At 49.5% G+C, this 12,580-nt stretch overlaps 1 protein-coding gene across 6 annotated transcripts in view; it reads left to right on the top strand.

The window, feature by feature from the left end:
• Nucleotides 1-4,895: 4,895 nt before the first annotated feature.
• The window catches only part of LOC139054289 (uncharacterized), a 53,734-nt gene continuing 46,049 nt past the window's right edge, over nucleotides 4,896-12,580 (top strand). Inside the window, exon 1 of one of the 6 annotated variants that reach the window (XM_070531048.1) lies at nucleotides 4,896-5,156. The gene's annotated coding sequence lies outside the window, so the exon portion shown is untranslated. Of the gene's footprint in view, nucleotides 5,157-5,275; nucleotides 5,413-6,315; nucleotides 6,339-6,701; nucleotides 7,072-7,102; nucleotides 7,271-7,349; nucleotides 7,736-12,580 lie in introns of those variants that run through there. The other 5 variants (XM_070531052.1, XM_070531053.1, XM_070531049.1 and 2 more) reach the window with 5 other exon arrangements.

Here is a 12,580-nt window from a genome sequence, read left to right as displayed (position 1 = left end):
TGAAGCAAGTCTCGCGCTGTCCTGCTGAAAGTGCGCTTTGATCAACTATAGAAGTGAGCGAGTACAAGCAATAAATAATTATTGCAAATATGAGAGGGGCGCGAAGTACGAAGACAAAGCACGACTCGCCCAGCTTTCCCCACCGAGTGCAAACACCGAGAGCGCTGCCGAGTTTGCGACTCCAGTCGAAGGTTTTGCTGGCGTCCCGTGCCGCGAATGACGTCCACCGAACGGACATTTCGCCGGCCTCCGTGGCGCCCCCGCGAGGACAGTTCTGCTGGGCTGTGCTTCGCGGCTGCAACGGCAGCGCTGCAGCGACCGATGTGAGCTGATCTGATTTTAAAGCGCGGAGCCGTGGGAGGGATGCCAAGGCCTCGGCGGTGAGGCCGCCGTCCCCGTTCGCGCGCACTCTCAGCCTGATCACGGGAAGCGGCCTAATCGGCGCCCGAGTCACGCTAAACAGTGACGAATATCGATGGTGCCACGAGCGAGGAAACGGCTGAGCTGGGCACAAAGAAACGTCGGTGCCGGCACGCGGCTTCGGAAAAACTCCGATCAATCAATCAATAATTTTGTCGAGAGAGAGTAATGGCTGGAGCGGAGAAAAATAATCTGCGCGAGACGGGTTAAAGGGCTGCGCTACGCCCAGCAAAGCAATATATATATATGTGAGAGCTAGAGGGAAGGTAGAGAGAGGGAGGGAGAGACCAAGAACGTTTTCACGTCAGCACGCAGCGACAGCAGCCTTGAAGAATAAGCTCGCAAAAAAAAAAAAAAAAAGACCAGGCGCCTTGCGAGACAGAAGCCAAGCGGGCCAAGCAGAATACCGTGTTGCGTGCGTTGACGTGAGCAGAAGCTCGCCTGTGCTTCGGTATTTGTTGTTTGGGATGGGGAAAAAAAAAAAAAAACCGCAAGCGATGTTTCGTCTTCTATTATTTCAAAACGTTTGAACAGAATGTTGACGTCGACAAGCGGGCACTCTTGTTCGTTCTGGTTCCCAGTAAGTCGTGTGCCACCTGCGCTGCGAAGCTTTATTGTTGCTGTCGTTGCGTTCGCGCTCTCGATCATGTAAAAGTGAGGGAGTTCTGGCATAGCCGTGCTCGGGGGACATGGGGACCTTTTTTTTTTTTTTTCGTAGCGCTGAGTGGTTCACAGTATCTAAGAAAATTAGGCACCCAGAAACCGAGAAATGGACACTCGTAGCTCGGTTGGTTCTTTCCTGTCGTGTTACTATTTCGTGCTCGATAAACGCACCGTCTGGGATCTTGAAAGTGTAAAAGCGCACAAAGACGAGAACAAAGAGAGTGGAAAGGACGAGGCGCTTACTCACAATTGAAGATTTTCAGAGTGGAGGGGACGAGGCGCTTACTCACAAGTGAAAAAAATTCAGTTGTTCTCACAAGTGAAAAATTTTCAGTTGTCTGCAGTAAGCGCCTCATCCTGTACACTCTTCTCGTTCTCGTCTTTTCGTTCTCGCCGCGCCAGAACACACAGCCTAGAGAGCGGTGAAAGCAAAAGGGGAGAGACGCGACGAAAAATTTGCCGCGACGTCTGCGATCGCGTATCACGAGGCAAGAGTGTTTGAGATTTAAAAATCTCCAAGTGTGCATGCCCTGCGTGGTGTGTGGAATTCAGACGAACGATCGAACGTGGGTCCTTGTCGTTCAACAAAGGATTCAACAAAGGATACAACAAGAGCGGAGAGTCCCATGGAGCCCAGCGGCCGAATTGACTGCAGCGCACCAGGCCGCCGACATTAATACCTGGACCACATTTCCGATTTCGGTTTTGGGCGCGCGTTTTGAACGCTAGCTGCAACGCGTTACGCCAGCTGCGCTGATCGGTGCGGCATTTGTTTTTGTTTGTTTCTCTACTACCCAACTAACACACAGGGTGTAAGTTATAGACACATTTACACCCTTTTTTATTTTTAAGGATGTAAATTATTTTACAGTGTACTCTGCCAGAGTCTTGGGTCCCCGATTCTAAAACTCTCTATTGACCTGTCGCTAGGTAAAGCAAGAAACGTAGGTCACAAAGTTTAACATAAATTACACGCAGATATGTTTAGTTTTGGCGGGAAATAATGAATAAAATAAAATAATGTGTGTTGAATTCATTTAACATTATTTTTTTTTCGATGATCGCGGCGGCAAATGGTCGACATTAATACTAGCGTGACATATTTCCTGTTGCCAGTTTTCGCCGAGTGTCCCCTCTTGTCAAATTTCTTCCTCTATGGTCGTAGTGCTCTCTGGCCGGCGTAAGGTGCCTATACGTAGTTTGGGCTTTATAATAACTTCGGTTTTGTGATTTCTGCAGACATATGTAGATGCAATGCTCGTTTGTTGTCTACTGTCAGTATGGATCACCAACTAGCCCAGGTATCGCCACCTTGTTCCTTTGAGCATGCGCGGCGCGGGTGCGCGTCATAAGAAGCGGAAAGCGCGCGCATTTATGGAAAGCGCTTTTTCGCGTCTCAAATGGGCAGCTTCTTTAGCCCATAGGTCGTCCTGAGCTGTGAGCCCGGAAACAGACACACAGCAATCAGTTGGCAGCTTACGCTCGTGGTAACCACAGATAGTAAAAAAATAATAATAATAAAGTGCAAAATTAAAACGATAACAAAAACACAGTTTGTAGGACAGGCTCCAACTTGGGCATGCGTTGTGTTGCCCTCGTCTTCTTGTGCAAATTCAATGCGAAGCAGTCTTTGCGAACTCCATTCGTTTTGAATCTATCTATCTATCTATCTATCTATCTATCTATCTATCTATCTATCTATCTATCTATCTATCTATCTATCTATCTATCTATCTATCTATCTATCTATCTATCTATCTATCTATCTATCTATCTATCTATCTATCTATCTATCTGTCTGTCTGTCTGTCTATCTATCTATCTATCTATCTATCTATCTATCTATCTATCTATCTATCTATCTATCTATCTATCTATCTATCTATCTATCTATCTATCTATCTATCTATCTATCTGTCTGTCTGTCTGTCTGTCTGTCTGTCTGTCTGTCTGTCTGTCTGTCTGTCTGTCTGTCTGTCTGTCTATCTATCTATCTATCTATCTATCTATCTATCTATCTATCTATCTATCTGTCTGTCTGTCTGTCTGTCTGTCTGTCTGTCTGTCTGTCTGTCTGTCTGTCTGTCTGTCTGTCTGTCTGTCTGTCTTTCCGTCTGTCCATCTGTCTGTCTGTCTGTCTGTCTGTCTGTCTGTCTGTCTGTCTGTCTGTCTGTCTGTCTGTCTGTCTGCCTGTCTGTCTGTCTGTCTGTCTGTCTGTCTGTCTGTCTGTCTGTCTGTCTGTCTGTCTGTCTGTCTGTCTGTCTGTCCGTCCGTCTGTCTTTCCGTCGGTCCATCTGTCTGTCTGTCCACCTCCATCGTGGTCGTTTCTTGAACTGGTTATATATCAGAATAGGCATGGGTCGGCATCATATGCATGCATACATAACATGACATGGACGTCATGACAACAATGACATTACATATTTGTCAGGGCATGTATGTTATGATATTAATGGTACGAATGACATGATGCCATCGTGGCCGTTTAAGTCAATATATATCTGCGTAGGAACGAAATGCATGCATAACCTGACATGGCTTAAATGTCATGGACATCCAAGCGCATGTCATGTCATGATATCAATGATATCGCATGCTGGTCGCGGTATGTATGTCACGACACAAATGCTATGAATGACATGATGATGCCATGGTCGTTTTTAACTCAATGCATACATATGTGGATATGAATGGCATGGCATGCGTGAAATGACATGTATGCCATAAGTTGCATGACATCAATGACAATACATGCATGAGCATCTCATTCTTGTCATGTGATGCACTCATATGTCTCGCCACCCATATCCTGATACATATCCAGATAAAAAATGACAACGATGCTTTCACCCATGTCATTCATGACAATCACCTTAAATAAGTCATCTGATACATGTCATGTCATTTAATTCATGTCATCATTATCGTGACATATAACTTGTTATAAGATGGAACTGACATGAAGGACAATCATGGCATGACATGAATGTCATAAATGTGATAGCTATAATGGATTGAGTGACATGCATTTTTAACTGGATATATTCTGGAGATGCGTGTAATGACATGCATGTGGGACGTTAATGACATGTGATGCCATGTATGTCACGAAATGTCATGACATGAATGTAATGATCTGCATTTTCTAAAGGACACTCACCGTTGTTGCTTAGTGGATATGGAGTTCGATCCGGCGCACGTGGTGGCGGGATCGAATCCCGGCCACGGCGGCCGCATTTCGACGGGGGCGAAATGCGAAATCACCCGTGTACTTAGATTGAGGTGCACGTTAAATAACCCCAGGCGGTCAAAATTTCCGCACTACGGCGTGCCTCATAATCATATGGTGGTTTTGGCCCGTAAAGCTCCATAATCTAACTTTCTAAAGGACCTTTTATCGTGGTGTTCTAATCTTCCGTGACACGATCTTCTCAGAACTCATATGGAGAATCGCTTTTATGGCGTGAAAAATGAATAAAAAGACTTCACTGCTCGTCCTCATTGCTTTTCGAAGCGACTCAATCTGCGCGTGCGCATTATACTGCTCTTCAGCTGTAACTCTAAACTTAATCGCTACGCACGTGCCTAATAGATGGCTTGCACTGACGTCATCGTGGACGCCATGCTTGTGCACCGTCACGGTGGTGCGTGACGTCCCGTCGAAGCTATCGATATGCTCTTACTGGGCTTAAAACAAGTGCTTTACAAACGCGGCAGCGCGAAGTTTTTACAACAAAGTTTTCTAGTATGCTAATCTTATAACGGTAGCTTGGTGAGAAATTTTCGAAGAAAGTGCGATAGTTATCTCGAATACGCGCCTCATGGGTGCTAGTTCCCTTTATCGCTTCTTGCTGCGAAGGACAGCAGTAACGCAGCCCGCCTAGAACACGCGCGTAACCTGCCAACCTACTGCATCTCTACCGTCGTCTGTTCTAAGGCGCGAAAAAAATAAACGCGTAACTTAGGTAAACCGCATCTCCATTTCGCTTCTTTACATAGGTCCAAGTGGAGCAAAACATTCTACGAAAGTGCGCATGTATACCAAAGTCGGGAAACGAAGCCTACGAGCTCTGGTAAGTTACTCTGGCAACTTATGCAAAACTCGACTGCGTGACGCCTACAGAGTGTTTCGTTCCGAAAGGCCGCGCGCTTGCCTTTTCTTTTGCTGCCTGCGTTGCCGGCCGAATCTGGCGATGTCTATCTTTTCGCGGGCACGTTTCGTGTTTGAGCGGCGAACGCGCGCAGCTTTCGGGCCTGGCCCGGCGGCACTGATTTCCCATGACTCCGCCAGCAGAACCTTCGGAGGAGCTGGCGCCGGCCCGAAAAAGGGTGCGTTCGCGCGGCCCCGCTCACGATAGGATCGCGAGGCAGCGCGCATATGCGCGCGCGCGCGCGCCACATGCGATGCTCGCCGAGGCAACACCCCGCGCGATGTGGCCGTAAAGAACCAGCGCGCGCGGGAAGCGAAACGCCGCACAAAAGATGGGAGACGAGAAGACCGGGTGCCCGTCGGAGGGCGGTGGGGAGGGCGACCAGGGAGCAACACCGGTCTTTGCTACGGCGCTACGGGGCGCGCAATATCTGACGACACTCCTCCCTCAGAAGCCGTGCAGGTGGGGGCCGCGTTGTCTTGTTTGCCCCCTTCGGGGGGAGCGCCGCCCGCATCCCACGCTCAGGAATGCGGAACTTCGCGATCAGACTCGATCGACTTTGAGCTTAATGTCGTGCTCGCAAGTTTCCATTTTGTCTGCCGCACTTTGCTTGCTTCTTTCTTTCTGCGACTCCTATTGTGCGAATTTCTTTCTTTTCTTCTTTGGACTGTAATAACGTTGCTATGTACGCGATGTTTCCGCGAATGTAAGAGCGCATTATGCGCCCAAGAGTCCAAGGGCCGCGAAAAATAAATGGATACAAAATCGAGCGTCCTCGACGTCCTAGCGAATGCAGCACTCTGTCGCGGTGCGGCTGTTGTCACGGAGAGAGCATTTTAAAAGGGCCGAAAAGTGCGTGTCGCGTTTACGAGCGCGCACGCATTCGCTGTGCACGAATACCGAAAGCGCCAAGGGAAAAGTTGTCGAGGGTGATATCGGCGCTGTCAGCCTTTTCTTCCTGCTGCTTGCATACACACAAGATGGAACCGAGTAGACACTTCGAGAACTCGCTGCTTTGGTTTGCGCAACATCTTGCCGCATTGACGCGGCTTTCTTGTTGTCTGATCGGGGCTCGGAAAATGTCTTTCTAGTGGAAGGTTCCAGGTAAGTACAAAAATACGGTGTTTACTCCTGGAATTTATTTTGTACAAAACAAAGGTGAATGAGCTCCTGGCTGTTTACTGAAGGTGCCTGATTAACACGCTGGCACTTAACGAGTTGATAGAGGGCGAACACCTGTTTTTGTTAAAAGCGCTAGTAAGATTGCGATTCGGTTACTCGAATGGATGGAAATCGGACCGCGCAGGTCAAACCGTGCTCCAGAAGTTCACGGTCGACGGCGAAAGAGCGGGGCCGTGAAAAACGAGAGCTTTTTGTTTGTTTGTTTCCTTTTTCCTCCCCCTCGTGTCGCGGTGCAAAGAACGCGGCACATGCGAGCAGCCGCCGCAGGTGGGAAGTCGGCCCAGAGGCAGCCGGCACCCGTCGTTGCACGACTCTGTCGGCGGGACGAGCAACGCCGACGCGGCGGCTGTGGTGGCACCGGTCCGCGTTCCCTCTCCCGGCGCGTCCCACAGTTGCCCGACTCCCGACCGCTTTTTCCTGCTGACGCAAGACGCAGCCAGTCTCGTAGCACGCCTCTCCGTCTACACTCGTCGGCGCACAAGCGACGCCATTCCGCACGACGCATCATCGGCCGATAGTTTCCTCGGTGACGGGATAAAAAAAAACCGCAGCGATAAGCGTCCTCGAGGGGGGCCCCACCCGACAACCCCTGGCCACAAGGCCGGGGCTCCCTCTCCACAAGAGCGCCACCACGGCCAGCGGCGGCAGCAGCCAGGTAAGCGGCCGTCCGGGTCTTGTTTACGGCTACCACTGGCGCGGCGTGCGATCGCGAAGCCCGCTGCCGCGCCTTTCGCCGCGATGTCTTGCCGCTGTTTTCGCCCGACGCGTGCACGTACGCGACGGAGCGGACCAGCAGCGGTCGTGACTTGCAACCGGCGGCCGTCGCCACCCCTGGCGGGCCCAGCTGAGGCCAGGTGAGGCTCGTTGGGAAATTTGCGTGCACTACATGCTACGGCGCTGCCCGGAGCAAAGCCACGGCGCTTTATCTGGGAGAGCGTGCGCTGCTTCGCGGAGGACCACCGCCCGTGCGAAGGGCATGTTTGCCAGGCTGCGTCCTGTTGCGTTCGGCTCGCGTTACCGCCTCGTGATGTGTCCGGGGAATCCGCAGCGCCGACGCGCGCTACCTAGCAGCTGGCCGCTTGGTCGGCGAGAGGCATGTGGTGCCCACGATGCGTATTGCACTGTGAAGTGTACGAGTCGTTTTTCCGGTTTGAAGTCGGTGAGTCCGACCAGAGGGTCGTGCGAAATTCCACGGTGGTGTTTCGGCGCCATCAGGATACCTCTGTTCCCGTCGTTCTCAGCAGTGGGTACGTGCCGCTGACATTGCGCAACGATGCTGGTTTACGTCAGACCTTCCTAGTGTGCTTCTTGTTCGAACCGTAAGTAAGACTGATTCCTCAAATGTGGCCCTTAAGTAGGCTGAGCTTTGTCATCGCTTAGCTTACGTCACTGTCTAAGGCATAGTGTACTGGTGCTTGAAGGTGCGAGGAGAAGCGCTGTGCTTCCATCAACGCTGGCAGCATTGCGCTTGTCCTTCTTTTCGCTTGCACAGAGAGCATTTGTTTGCTCACCTGACTAAACTATTACTTGTCAAACGCCTCCAATTAAAAACAAAACAAGAAACGGTGCATACCGTTGTACTACTTATTATATCATTTTGCGTCAACTTCGGTTCACCGATTATGTTTCGCTAATGCAGATAGTTCCAACAGTGTCCGTCTAACTATGCGATTATTGTAACGTAGGCGTAATGCATGATCCGTATGTATACTCTCTGCCAATATGAAAGGGAATACTTCATGTGTGTTCCTCAAATTTATTTTCCTGTTGAAGAATCCCGCTCATGGAACTTTTTCTCATTAAAATGAACGCAAAAGGAAACTTACCAACTTCGAATATGAATCCGGCGTTCCCTTTCATATTGGTGAAGAATGTGCAGTGCCGAAAACTGTTACCATTTTCTCGATGCTTACAGCAATGTCCCATGATAACCACTGTGCTTATTGCGAGTCTGTATATAGGGTGCTGTCCTTTAGGCCAAGATGCGTAACTTAATCAGTAACGCAAGCGGTATAATTGTCACATGGCGGTGCTGAAAGTATCCAAAGCTTGCTCCTAATAGCACATGTCAGGTACGTAAAGGCTTTCAAGTGCACTTAGCGTCCTGCCGTATTGCCTTGCCGTTCGTTTATTGCATATCCTACAGCGCTTGGCTCGGAGGAGGAACCCTAAATAGGGCAAGCCTTACTCTGCTCGTGAACGCACTACAACGATCATTTGTTCGTACAACCGATCCGAGTTCTTGTTTCACAACGGTGTCAGGATCCGCCACAAGAACGCGCAGGTGACTAAACAGTTTCACTACGTTTCTAAGTGACAATGTCGCAACCACGCTGCTAAAACATCGCAGCCGCGGCTCAACCGTCCCAGCCCTAAGAATGGCGCTCGCTGCGCCCCTTACACGCCCAACAAAGCCGTTTGCAAAGACGAAGCTCCACGGAACGGTGACACAAATGACCAAGTTTCATTAATGTTTCGGGGAAGACCGTGTAAGGCAGCTCCACGACTAATTAAACTCGAAATGCCTCGAGGGAGTGCATTTCTGGGAGCCACGTGCGGCATCCACGCGGTATCTCGGCGCGACGCCTCCAATGCAGACGGTACGCTTCGCTCTAATAAGCGACCTAAACGCTTCTGTACCCGCTGCGCGAAGTCGGGCGGAGACCGTAATCGTCTAATTGAAGGCTTCGCGGCAGAATGCAGCTTCGTGGATGGTACGTACACACTGGCTTCAAGGCCGCTCTTGAGGCCCCGTAATGGCCCTTGCCAAGCGTGGAGCCAGCCGTGTTCACTCACCTGCGCGAACGCCCGTTATTTGGCGCGTGTTTATATAGAGCCATCAATTGTGATTACAGGTGGCGCTTGTGAGGAGCACAAGAAATGGGCTGGGCCGTAAGGAACAGGTTAAAAGACAATGGAACGGGTGGTTTTGGGTCACCAAAATCAGTCCCGTGTGGGACATTTGTGTGACAGCAGATAGAGAAATAGTGCGCGTTTGAGCATCTACTTCATTTTAATGGTTGTTGCGTTTCAGTGATTTTAGCCGCCGTTATCTTTGCACCTCTTAAACCGTTAAAGGTAACATGAGGAACGTTTGCATAAGAGGAACACCAGCCACATTACGAAATGTTTACATCATTTTATGCGAAGAACAAGTGCAAGTTCCTGTTTTGTAACATTCAATGGGTGGCTAAATAAAGCTTTCACAGTATTAGAAGATACACTTCCTTAACGACTGGAACGTATTCCTTGCAACTTTGGAGCGTTCGATGTAGTTTTGAAAATTTCTGCATGTCAGCACGTGCACGTGTGTATTCACGTTCCTGAGCGCCTCTTTTGGACCTGTTTACTCGGCAGCTTCGTGCCAGCACGCCAACTTCGCGTATATAAGTGAGCTCTGTCATGTTGTGAGCCTATCTAAAAAAAAATGAATGGGCGTTCGTGCACTGATGCACCATAACTCAATTTCTGCCTGTTTTTCTTTTACTCGTTTATGCAGTGACACCGCCGAGGTTGTGAATGGCATAGAATTTCCGCTCCGCCCGACAGCGTGCAAAACAAAGAACCATAATTGTGTCTCCTCTAACAAGGGCTCGCCTGGTACGGCGGGTCAAGTTGACGGGTTTCGTGCTGAAGGCATAGTCCCCGCGCTCATTGTTTACTGTGTGTCGACTCGAGTGAAAGGCAATATCTCAATATCTCTCGCTCACGCATGCATGCATGCGACTTGCACCGTGTGCGCCTGCAGACGCGTGCCCCCAATAACTCGGAGGTCAGTGGACCGCGTATGCTGCCACATAACGAGCGAAACATTTCGCTTAAAATGTCGCGATCTCGAATTACAAATAGTTTTGTTTGTTTTCAGCGAAAACTTGGTCGCGTCTCACGGTAAGCGCCTTATGCATTGAGGGTTCCCTCGTGTACGATCAGTGGTTACAAATGCGTTGCTCTATGTTCGAGTGGGTCAGTCTTATTTGCAACTCCGGTATTGATTACCTTGGTACGCTGTGTTCTCATTTGTAATTGTAACACGAGCAGAACCGTTGACCGCGTGAAATGTAATGCAGTATTTACGCTTGCACAAACCCTAAAGTGCCATGTAGTCATTGGAGCAATTATACCGCTTACGGCGCCGCGTATACTCTTCGGGGCTATAGTTTGTAAGTTGGGGAAAGTTCACGCCATACCGCGCCCTTGAAGCTCTGCGCGCGTACTTGGCGCCACCATTACATAAAGAGAACTTGTCGGTTGCTTTGTGAGCAGACAGCAAATGAGAGAACGCGAGAACTTCGCTTGAAGCTGTGAACTGCACATATTGACCAACGTGCCGAGATGCACAGTTGTGGTGTGTGGACTGCGAGTTGAGATTGCTGTTTCATATCTCACGCGCCAAGCCACGTGAGACACGGCAAGCGGCGTCTGTCATTGATCGTGCTCTGTTGTGCTTGGATGTGTCTACAAGACGAGTCGCGAGATGTTCAGATGACGCGGGAATAAACCGGGGGGGGGGGGGGGGGCGTCTTTTTCTGTGACCCGGGTTCAACACGTTTGGACTTCAACCTAGCAGGACGCCTGGTGCGAGCTACACGGCGGCCTATCACGACAGGCGGCTGCATTCGTGCTTGAAGAAACTTTGCTTCCCAAGTTTCGCAACGTCGCAAGACCACAACGTCGCGCACTGTTTTCTCTGGTTCACACGGGATCATGTGTACTTGCTGTACGCTGTCAACAGTAGCGACACGCCGTGGCTGCTTAATGCACGAGGTCGCGGGATTAAATCCCGGCCACGGTGGCCGCATTTAGATGGGGGCGAAATGCAAAGAAACACCCGTGCACTTAGATTTAGGCGCTCGATAACGAACCCAAGGTGGACAAAAGTAATCCGGAGTTCTCCACTATGGCATGCCTCATAATAAGGCCGTGGTTTTGGCACGTAAAACACAATAGTTTAATTAATTTTAGTCAGCAGTAGCGGAGCCAAGATGTAATTTGTAGGGGATATTGAAGCAAAGTTCTTGGGAGTCAGGCCTCACAGTTCATCAGCCCAGAAAGCCGTTCGAGCCCTTCTTCAGTACCTGAAGGCAACTCCGGACTTGAATGCCCGACTGTAGACTTGCTGCACCTAGTTTAGTGCATGTGAAAGTGCGATATAGACTCATGTCTTCTCTCTCTTTTCTTTCACTCCACCATCCTCACGTGTCAGGTAGCAAACAGGAATCAGTCTGGTTAACCTCCCTCTCTCTCTCCCCTCTCTCTCTCTCTCTCTCTTTGAAGCCTGATGCTGATTTCATTGCTTTTCTTTTTTTTTTGGGGGGGGGGGGCGGCTGCTTATAATCTGTTTCTCGTTGTTCTTAGAGATTAATAAAATTTCCAGGTTGCTCTGGCACCAAACCTGCGGCCCTTGTTATTGCTACTAGCCCGTCAGAATAGACATATATTTCAGCGTGAAGTATAGCAGCCGCCTTACAACGCGTAAAGTCAACTAATTAAAAACTCCGTAATAGTTCGATTTTTTGTTCAATAGTGCTTTATTAACGGTTTACCTAGACAGAGCTAAGTAACCGGGAAGGACTCTAATTCCGTATATGTGTATGTTAAGATCGTGCATATTTTCTCCAACTTCGCAGCAAAACATGTTCCTTGACTAAAAACCGAGCAGGACAGATGAAAAAAGACGATAGGCCAGACTTGCGCGATTACTTCGACACAGATTTACTGCGACAACAGCAGGCCCTCGCTGCGGACCACCTTGCCACCTTCTCGAGTACTTCCTTGCGACGCGCACAACGTTGTCTGGGTCCGCTGCAGTGGGGACTGCACGTGGTCCCCGAAATACACGCACAGACGCCAATAGAGAGTTTGCGTGTCGCTCAAAATCTGCGATCGTTTCTCGGTAGCTGAGTGGTTAGCGCGGCTGGCTCCCATGTGCATGACCACCGTGACGTAATGGAATATGTGAATTAACAGATGGACACAGCAAGCCAAATTTCGTGTGTTTAACTAGAAAAAGATCTAAAAAACACGCTCTTCCACTTAGCGATGAATGACATCTGCAACGGCGGAGAGCTGTGTGATGTCGGCTGCTCGTCAATTCTTGTTCTTTTTTTTTAACACTTGTGCAACTTTTACGGGGTCTGAGATTAACTATATACAATGTACGGCTT

Source organism: Dermacentor albipictus, chromosome 1, assembly GCF_038994185.2.
Source record: "Dermacentor albipictus isolate Rhodes 1998 colony chromosome 1, USDA_Dalb.pri_finalv2, whole genome shotgun sequence".
NCBI lineage: Eukaryota > Metazoa > Arthropoda > Arachnida > Ixodida > Ixodidae > Dermacentor > Dermacentor albipictus.
This window is presented reverse-complemented; position numbering and strand designations above follow the sequence as displayed.